At 53.5% G+C, this 9,356-nt stretch overlaps 1 long non-coding RNA gene across 1 annotated transcript; it reads right to left on the bottom strand.

Moving 5' to 3' along the window:
* Window positions 1-326: 326 nt before the first annotated feature.
* Window positions 327-8,563, bottom strand: LOC127033687 (uncharacterized). Its single transcript, XR_007769172.1, has 4 exons — window positions 8,466-8,563; window positions 5,921-6,096; window positions 785-898; window positions 327-487 (listed from the first exon to the last, which is right to left on the bottom strand). It is a non-coding gene; the product is annotated as an uncharacterized LOC127033687 (long non-coding RNA).
* Window positions 8,564-9,356: the final 793 nt, after the last annotated feature.

A 9,356-nucleotide genomic window follows, 5' to 3' on the forward strand; every position in this document is an offset into this window, starting at 1 on the left:
TTTCCCACAGTACAAACATTTATGGGATTTCTCTCCTGTGTGGATTATCTGATGTTTAACAAGATTTGACTTCCATATGAAACTTTTTCCACAGTCAAAGCACTTATGGGATCTCTCTCTGGTGTGGACTGCTGATGTGCAGCAAGGTGTGACTTCTGCATGAACCTTTTATCACAGTGTAAGCACTTATGGGGCCTCTCTCTAGTGTGGATTGCCCGATGTGCAGCAAGATTTGATCTGTGTGAAACTTTTCCCACAGTCCAAACATTTATGGGATTTCTCTCCTGTGTGGATTGCCTGATGATCAAGTAGGGTTAACCTCCATATGAAACTTTTTCCACAGTCGAAGCACTTATGGGGTCTTCCCACAGAGGTTCCCTGCTATTCCCCGTGCCCAGGAACTTCCTGCTGTTGATTCCCCTCCTCGTTCTCACTCACTCTCTCATCAACTGCTGGGAGAGAGACAATCCAGACAGAAGTCATTGTGCTGGGGAGAAATTAAGAGGAATATCACCGAGGGAAAAGCCAACATACTAAAGCTGCACAGATGGAGAAATTGGATTCTGCCTCCACTTCCCACTCAAACTTTCACAGAGAAGGAAAGTTGGAAAGGAAACTCCTGCAGGTAACAGGACACATGGAAAGCGATGTCAGTGATACCTGCTGACTGCAGCCCTGCCCTGGGGGAGATGAGGAAGGAACTAAGGGCACTTATTGAGACTACATTTTGGGGATTCTCAACTTTTTTCTTCATTCCCCAGATGGTTTGAGTGTCAGTCCTCACCTGTGTGGGCGCCTCTCGGGATCCCTCTTTCCTCACTGGCCTGGAGATTGGGCACCCACGGCTCTTCCTCTCATTCCAGCCGGGTGATTGGGTCAGGCTTGGGAAGGAGAAATCCTGCGCAGGGAGTGAAATCAGACCAGATCAGGAGGAGTGGAGGATTGAGAGAGCATCTGTCAGAAAGGACATTCCGTGGGTAGATCCTGTCCCTGTGTTGTGTTGGGGAATGTGGAATCTAAGAGGAAGGGAACGTGGTCACTGAGTCGCCCTGGGGGAGGCAGACATCTGGGGAGGTGAGGGGAATTGTGACACACACCCAGCTCCAGTGATAAACCTCTGCCTATTTCTAAACCTGCCGAGTCCAGAGCCCTCCACATAGCTGAGCTGTTCCCAAGGAGGAGGGAGAAGAGAGATTCTGTGAAAGACCGAGAAACAAACACAGACAGGACAATACATGGCTTCTCCACCTTGCAAGCTAGGAGGGCTGGCTGGGGTGATTTAGTATGCACCTTAGGTTTTGACACCCTGCTCTCATTGGAGAGCGATGAGGGAAGAACCTGACCGGTGTCAGACATGCAGACCCGCCTCCAGCTTTCAATAACCAAGGGGCCAGGAATCTCTTTGTGACAGTGTACCTCATAAGGCTTTATAGTTAGGTGCTCATAAATGTATGTATGATAAAATTGGAATAGGGTTTTGCTACATATGCCATGTAACATATCTGTGTAAAGGTTAGGATCTACTGGTTATGTTCATCCTAGTTGTGTGCAGGCACCATTTGTGTGTTCATAACTTCTGGCTCTATAATTGCTTGACTTCTAAGTAGCCTTAGTTAGAACATTTGGTCACTTCTTCGAAAAGGAATGTGCAAGTTCAATGCATAATCAGGAAGAACATAACAGACAAAAGAGCTTGGAAGACTCCAATCCACAGAAGAAGTCTACCTGAGGACGTTCAAGGTAGCATGTGGGTAATGACTGCTGCCTGCAGGTCCTGAATAATGCATGGGCAGGTGACTTGTCTATGTGATTCTGAATCTTCATTTTGTGACTGGATTCTACACAGGGTGAGGAGGGGTTCTCCACCCAGAAGAGAAAGTCTATTTAACCCCCTGGGAGACCCCTCCATTTTGTCTTCAGCTGGCTAAAGAAGGAGCCTCTTCCCCACCCCCCCAGGATACTTGAAGGAAACTGGAACAAAGGACAGGAACTACAGGGGGTGTGAGTGATTGCTAGACCCAGGCTAAAAGGAGATTAGTCTGTAAAAGGGAACATTCTGGAACTGGTGAGGATCTTACCTGTATTTAGTTTGATTAGACATAGATTTGTGCATTTTATTTTATTTTGCTTGGTGACTTACTTTGTTCTGTCTGTTACTTGGAACCTCTTAAATCCTACTGTCTGTAGCTAATAAAATCACTTTTGAGTTACTGACTCAGAGTAGGTATTAATACCTGGGGGAGCAAACAACTACGCATATCTCTCTGTCAGTGTTACAGAGGGCGAACAACTGATGAGTTTACCCTGCATAAGCTTTATACAAGATAAAATGGATTTATTTGGGTTTAGACCCCACTGGGAGTTGGGCATCCGAGTGTTCAAGACAAGTACACTTCTGTGAGCGATTTTCAGATAAACCTGCAGTTTTGGGGCAAATAATTCAGACCCTCGGTCTGTGCTGGAGCAGACAGGAGTGTTTGGCTCAGCAAGACAGGGTGCTGGAGTCCTGAGCGGGCAGGGAAAACAGGAGCAGGGGTAGTCTTTGCACATCGGGCGGCAGCTCCCGGGGGGGGGTTCAGTGATCCAGACCTTCACGCTCTTACCCAGCGAGGTCACCATCTGGTAGTTCTCCTGCATGACGTCCCTCTAGAGGGCATTCTGAGCGGAGTCCAGCAGAGCCCCCTGCCCCTGGGTGAAATACACAGCCACCTCCTCAAAGGTCACCAGCATCTGAAACAACAAAATTCCCCGTCTCAGCGCCTGCTGCCCCAGCCACAATTCCACCAGTCAAGGGGGAGGAGGGACAGAGAAGGAGAATCCTCCCCCCACCCTGCTCAGAGCAGCCAGGAGGCTTCAGGGAGTGGGTAGAAAGTGAGAGCTCCTTGTCCCCCCCCCAAGCACACGGAGAAGGGCAGGGTCTTCTCGTTTCCCACACACCTGCCAGCCACAGGTTGATAGAAGAAGCAGAGTTCTGAGACAAGGACAGGAATCCCAATAGCTTCCCTTGGTATTTTACGGCAGTCTCTGGCCAGTTGGCTCAGGCTCCAGCACTGGGAGTCAGTTTTCGCAGCCCTACCCAGCAGGGTGTTTCCTGGTTCTGAAACTGACCTCCCCCACCACCAAAAGCTCCCTAAAAATCCCCTACCTGAGCTGGCTCCATCACAGCCATTTCCCTGCCCTGTCTCCTGGAAGACTCAGGGCCGGCGCTACCATTTAGGCAGCCTAGGCAATCGCGTAGAGCACCAGGATTATTGGGTGGGCGGGTTTTTGACTGAGGGGGCAGCAGGCGGCTCCGGCTGACCTGGCGCAGGAATACTTGCGGAAGGTCCGCTGGTCCGCAGCTCCACTCTAGCGGCTTCGGTGGACCTCCCGCAGGCATGCCTGTGGCAGCTCCACCGAATCCATGGACCAACGGACCCTTCGCAGAAAAGCGTGCGGCCGGTCAAACGGAGCCGTGGGATCAGCGCGGGGGGTGGCGAAATGGCCATGTGCCTAGGTCGCGAGAAACCCTGGCTGGAGCCCATGTCACTCCCCAATTCACCCCAGGCTCTCTCCCTGCAGACAGACGCGCTGATTCTAGGACTCTGCCATGCTGGGAAGAAACCCAGTTACTTCATTACCACCCCGGTCAGACCCCCTACCCCCCTATTAGAACTAACCCCACCAAGTCCCTTCTAAACCTCCCCAGAACAGCAGCTCTGAGCCAAACGCTGGGAAAAGAGCAGAATCAAAGGTGTCACTTTAGGGCACTGCCCCACGGTGTATCATAACTCCTCTAGCTCTCCCCCATCTCCCTCAGTCAGGCGGTGCTCAGCAGAGTCAGCAACTGGCTTTTCCTCCCTCAGCTCCTCCCCTTCTTCCCAGGAGAGCTGACTGCCCCGGGGGTGCAGGGAATGGAGCCGGGCAGGGCTGGGAGCTAGGAACCTCCCTCCCCACTTCCTGCTCCTGCTGCCCTTCCACTCTCTCTGCTCTTCCTTTTGATCTTCCTCCCTCACCCTGGGAGAACGGGCGATTGCCCCATTGCCGTGGGCCTTTGCTCTCATTAGGCAGCTCAGCTATGGACACCGGTAATGCGGGGGTTGAACCCGGCTGTGCCACTGAGGGAAGCAGCTCTGGGACTCACACATACAGGGAGCCCTTCCCCTTGTAGGCCAAACTCCCCAGCTGATCCCTGAAGCGGGCCCTTTGTGCAGTGTCATTTCCCTGCCCGGCTCCAGCCCTTTCCCCAGGTTTATCCATCATCTGCAGGCTCAGGAGCTGGTATGGTAAGAGGGGTTCCTGCCACTGGAGAAAGTGCCCCTGGGCTGGTCTCAGAGGGGTGGGATGAAATGGGAATGTTCTGAATGGTTTCTGTGAAAACTATGAGTACTCCCCACAGTGCCCCTGCTTCTGCCCCATCCAATCTCCGATAGCGTCCCCTGCTGCCCCCGCACAGTGCCCCAAACTGACCCAACAGCACCCCCTACTGCTCCCATATCAGACCTCCCCCAGCGCCCCCTGCTGCCCCACCAGTGCCCCAAACTGAAACACAATGCCCCCTGCTAGTGTCCCCATCCGACCTCCCACAGAACCCCCTGCTGCCCCCACACAATGCTCCAAACTGACCCCACAGCGCCCCCTGCTGCTCCCTCCCAACATCCCATCATGACCTCATCATGTCCCATACTACTGCTCCCATCCGACCTCCCACAGCGCCCCCTGCGGCCTCCACACAGCGCCCCAAACTCACCCCACAGAGTCCCCAGCTACTGCCCCACCCCACCTCCCACAGCAACCCCTGCTGCCCCCCACAGAACCCCAAACAGACCCCACAACGCCCCCTGCTGCTGCATCCCAACACCCCAAACTCAGTCTCCACAGCGCCCCCTGCTGCTGCCTCCCAACACCCCAAACTCAGTCCCCACAGCGTCACATGCTGCTGCCTCTTTGTCATAGTATAATTCCCAATTCTGAACCTTAGCATCCGAAATATGAGTACTAGCATGAATTCCCCTAAGCTTAATTACCAGCTTAGATCCTGTAGTGCTACCACCAATCAGGACTTAGAGTAGAGTGCCTGATAAATTCTGGTCTCCCCCAAAACCTTCCCTAGGGACCCCCAAGACCCAAATTCCTTGAGTCTCACAACAAAGGGGAAAAGACCATTTCCCTCCCCCTCCTCCCCTCCAGGTACTCCCTCCCTGGGCTCCTGGAGAGATATACAGATTCAAGCGCCGTGAATCTAAACAAAGGGATTCCACACTCCTTGCTTCCTCCCAGATTTTTCCAGCCCTGGGTACACTAGGAGATCACTGTGATTCCAACTCCTTGAATCACAACACAGAGAAAACAGGTGGGTTCCGCTTTCTCTCCCCCTCCCTTCTCCTTCCCTGTTAAGTACAGACTCAATTCCCTTGAGCCTCAACAAGGGGAAAAATCAGACAGGTCTTAAAAGCAAAACTTTAAATAAAAGAAAAAAAGAATAAAGAAAATCACTATGAATTCAAGATGGAATATTACAGGGTCTGTCAGCTTATAGAAACAGGAGAAAAAGCCTCCTCCAGCAGAAATACAATTTAAAATACTTCCATCCAAATAGACATTGGCAAATAAAGAAAAACAAATGAAAAGACTGTACGCCTTTCCACCTTTGTACTTACAAAATTGGAATAGAAGATTAGAGAGCCAGTAGGTACGTGTGGTCACTCTCAGAGCCCAGAGAGATCAAAGCCAAACCCAAAAAACACAAACAAAGGCTTCCCTCCACCAAGATTTGAAAGTATCCAAACTGAACCCACAGTGCCCCCTGCTACTGCCCTCATCTGATCTCCCACAGCACCCCGTGCTGCTCTCACACACCGCCCCAAACTGACCCCACAGCACCCCCTGCTGCTGCCTCCCAACACCCCATACTGACCTCAGCATCCACCTTTGTACTTACAAAATTGGAATAGAAGATTAGAGAGCCTGTAGGTACGTGTGGTCACTCTCAGAGCCCAGAGAGATCAAAGCCAAACCCAAAAAACACAAACAAAGGCTTCCCTCCACCAAGATTTGAAAGTATCTTGTCTCCTGATTGGTCCCCTGGTCAGGTGTTTGGTTTCCTGTTTGTTAACCCTTTACAGATAAAAGAGACATTAACCCTTAACTATCTGTTTATGACATTAAGACTCCAAACTGAGTCCTCACAGCGCCCTCTGCTGCTGCCTTCCAACACCCGAAAGTGACTCCTCGCAGCACCCCCTGCTGCTGCCCCATCCAACCTCCCACAGCGCCTCCAGTTCACCCCCCACAGTAAACCAAACTGACTCCACAGCGCACCCTGCAGCTCCCCCTTCCAACCACCCGCAGCACCCCCTTCTGCCCCAGCACAGTGCCCCAAACTGACCCCACAGAGCCCAATGCTACTGCCCAATCCAACCACCCACAGCCCCCCCTGTTGCCCCCCACAGCACCTCAAACTGACCCCACAGCACACACTGCTACTGCCCCCATCCGACCTCCTACAGCGCCCCCTGCTGCCCCTCCAGAGCGCCCCAAACTGACCCCAGGGCACCACGTGCTGCTGCCCAATCTGACCTCCCACAGCACCTCCTGCTGACCCCCACAGTACCCAGACTGAACCCACAGTGCCCCCTGCTACTGCCCTCATCCGATCTCCCACAGCACCCCGTGCTGCCCCCACACACCGCCCCAAACTGACCCCACAGCAACCCCTGCTGCTGCCTCCCAACACCCCATACTGACCTCAGCATCTCTGATACTATTGCTCCCATTCGACCTCCCACAGCGCCACCTGCTGCCCCCACACAGCACCTCAAACTGACCCCACCATGCCTCCTGCTACTGCCCCAATCCGACCTCCTACAGCGCCCCCTGCTGTCCCCCCACAGCGCCCCAAACTGACCCCACAGCAACCCCAGCTACTGCCCCATCCGACCTCCCACAGCAACCCCTGCTGCCCCCCACAGAACCCCAAACGGACCCCACAGCGCCCCCTGTTGCTGCCTCCCAACACCCCAAACTCAGTCCCGACAGCGCCCCCTGCTGCTGCCTCCCAACACCCCAAACTCAGTCCCCACAGTGCCCCCTGCTGCTGCATCCCAACACCCCAAGGTGATTCGCCACAGAGCCCCCTGCTTCTGCTCCCATCCAACCTCCCACAGCGCCTCCTCCTGCCCCCCACAGCACCCCAAACTGAGTCCCCACAGCGCCCCATGCTGCTGCCTCCTTGTCATAGTATAATTCCCAATTCTGAACCTTAGCATCCGAAATATGAGTACTAGCATGAATTCCCCTAAGCTTAATTACCAGCTTAGATCCTGTAGTGCTGCCACCAATCAGGACTTAGAGTAGATTGCCTGATAAACTCTGGTCTCCCCCAAAACCTTCCCTGGGGAACCCCAAGACCCAAATTTCTTGAGTCTCACAACAAAGGGGAATAAACCATATTCCTTCCCCCTCCTCCCCTCCAGGTACTCCCTCCCTGGGCTCCTGGAGAGATATACAGATTCAAGCGCCGTGAATCTAAACAAAGGGATTCCACCCTCCCTGCTTCCTCCCAGATCTTTCCCGCCCTGGGTACACTAGGAGATCACTGTGATTCAAGGAGTTGGGATCACAACACAGAGAAATCAGGTGGAATCCCCCACTTTCCCTCCCCCTCCCCTCTCCTTCCCTGTTAAGTACAGACTCAATTCCCTTGAGCCTCAACAAGGGGAAAAAACCAGACAGGTCTTAAAAGCAAAACTTTAAATAAAAGAAAAAAAGAATAAAGAAAATCACTATGAATTCAAGATGGAATATTACAGGGTCTGTCAGCTTATAAAAACCGAAGAAAAAGCCTCCTCCAGGAGAAATACAATTTAAAATACTTCCATCCAAATAGACATTGGCAAATAAAGAAAAACAAATAAAAAGACTGTACGCCTTTCCACCTGTGTACTTAGAAAATTGGAATAGAAGATTAGAGAGCCTGTAGGTACGTGTCGTCACTCTCAGAGCCCAGAGAGATCAAAGCCAAACCCAAAAAACACAAACAAAGGCTTCCCTCCACCAAGATTTGAAAGTATCTTGTCTCCTGGTTGGTCCCCTGGTCAGGTGTTCGGTTCCCTGTTTGTTAACCCTTTACAGATAAAAGAGACATTAACCCTTAACTATCTGTTTATGACACTAAGACTCCAAACTGAGTCCCCACAGCGCCCCCTGCTGTTTCCTCCCAACACCCCAAACTCAGTGCCCACAGCACCCTCTGATGCCCCCCACAGCACCCCAAACTGAGTCCTCACAGGGCCCACTGCTGCTGTCTTCCAACACCCCAAATTGACTCCTCGCAGCGCCCCCTGCTGCTGCCCCACCCAAGCTCCCACAGCGCCCTCAGTTGCCCCCCCACAGTACCCCAAACTGACCCTACAGCGCACCCTGCAGCTGCCCCATCCAACCACTCGCAGCACCCCCTTCTGCCCCCCACAGTGCCCCAAACTGACCCCACAGAGCCCAATGCTACTGCCCCATCCAACCTCCCACAGTGCCCCGTTGCCCCCCACAGCACCCCAAAGTGACCCCACAGCACACACTGCTGCTGCCCCCATCTGAACTCGCACAGCGTCCCCTGCTGCCCCCCCAGAGCACCCCAAAGTGACTGCACAGCGCCCCTGCTGCTGCCTCTATCCGACCTCCCACAGCACCCCCTGCTGCTCCCCCACTGCACCCCAAACTGACCCCACCATACCCCCGCTCCTGCTGCCCCCATTCGACCTCCTACAGCGCCCCTTGCTGCCCCCCCAGAGCGCCCCAAACTGACCCTACAGCGCCCCTGATGCTGCCCCCATCCCACCTCCTACAGCGCCCCCTGCTGCCCCTCCATAGCGCCCCAAACTGACCCCACAGCACCACCTGCTGCTGTCCCCATCCGACCTCCCACAGCACTCCCTGCTGACCCCCACAGTGTCCCAAACTGAACCCACAGTGCCCCCTGCTACTGCCCCCATCCGACCACCCACAGCACCCCCTGCTGCCCCCACACATAGTCTCAAACTTACCCCACAGCGCCCCTGCTGCTGCCCCCATCCGACCTTTAGTGAGGAACTCCAGGGAATTGGGTCTGCAGCTCACCAGAGAATTGGTGGGAGGAAGAAGTCAGAGGGAGATCTCTGTGTGTTAGATTTCCTAGCCTGATTTTGCATTCCCTCTGGGTGAAGAGAGAAGTGCTTTCTGTTTTCCAGGACTGGGAACAGGGAAGGTGGAATCCCTCTGTTTAGATTCACGGAGGTTGCTTCTGTGTATCTCTCCAGGAGCACCTGGAGGGGGGGGAAGGGAAAAGGTTGATTTCCCAATAACCTAGTCCCAGATTTGGACCTTAGCGTCCAAAATATCGG

Source organism: Gopherus flavomarginatus, chromosome 13 (genome assembly GCF_025201925.1).
Source record: "Gopherus flavomarginatus isolate rGopFla2 chromosome 13, rGopFla2.mat.asm, whole genome shotgun sequence".
NCBI classification, from domain to species: domain Eukaryota; kingdom Metazoa; phylum Chordata; order Testudines; family Testudinidae; genus Gopherus; species Gopherus flavomarginatus.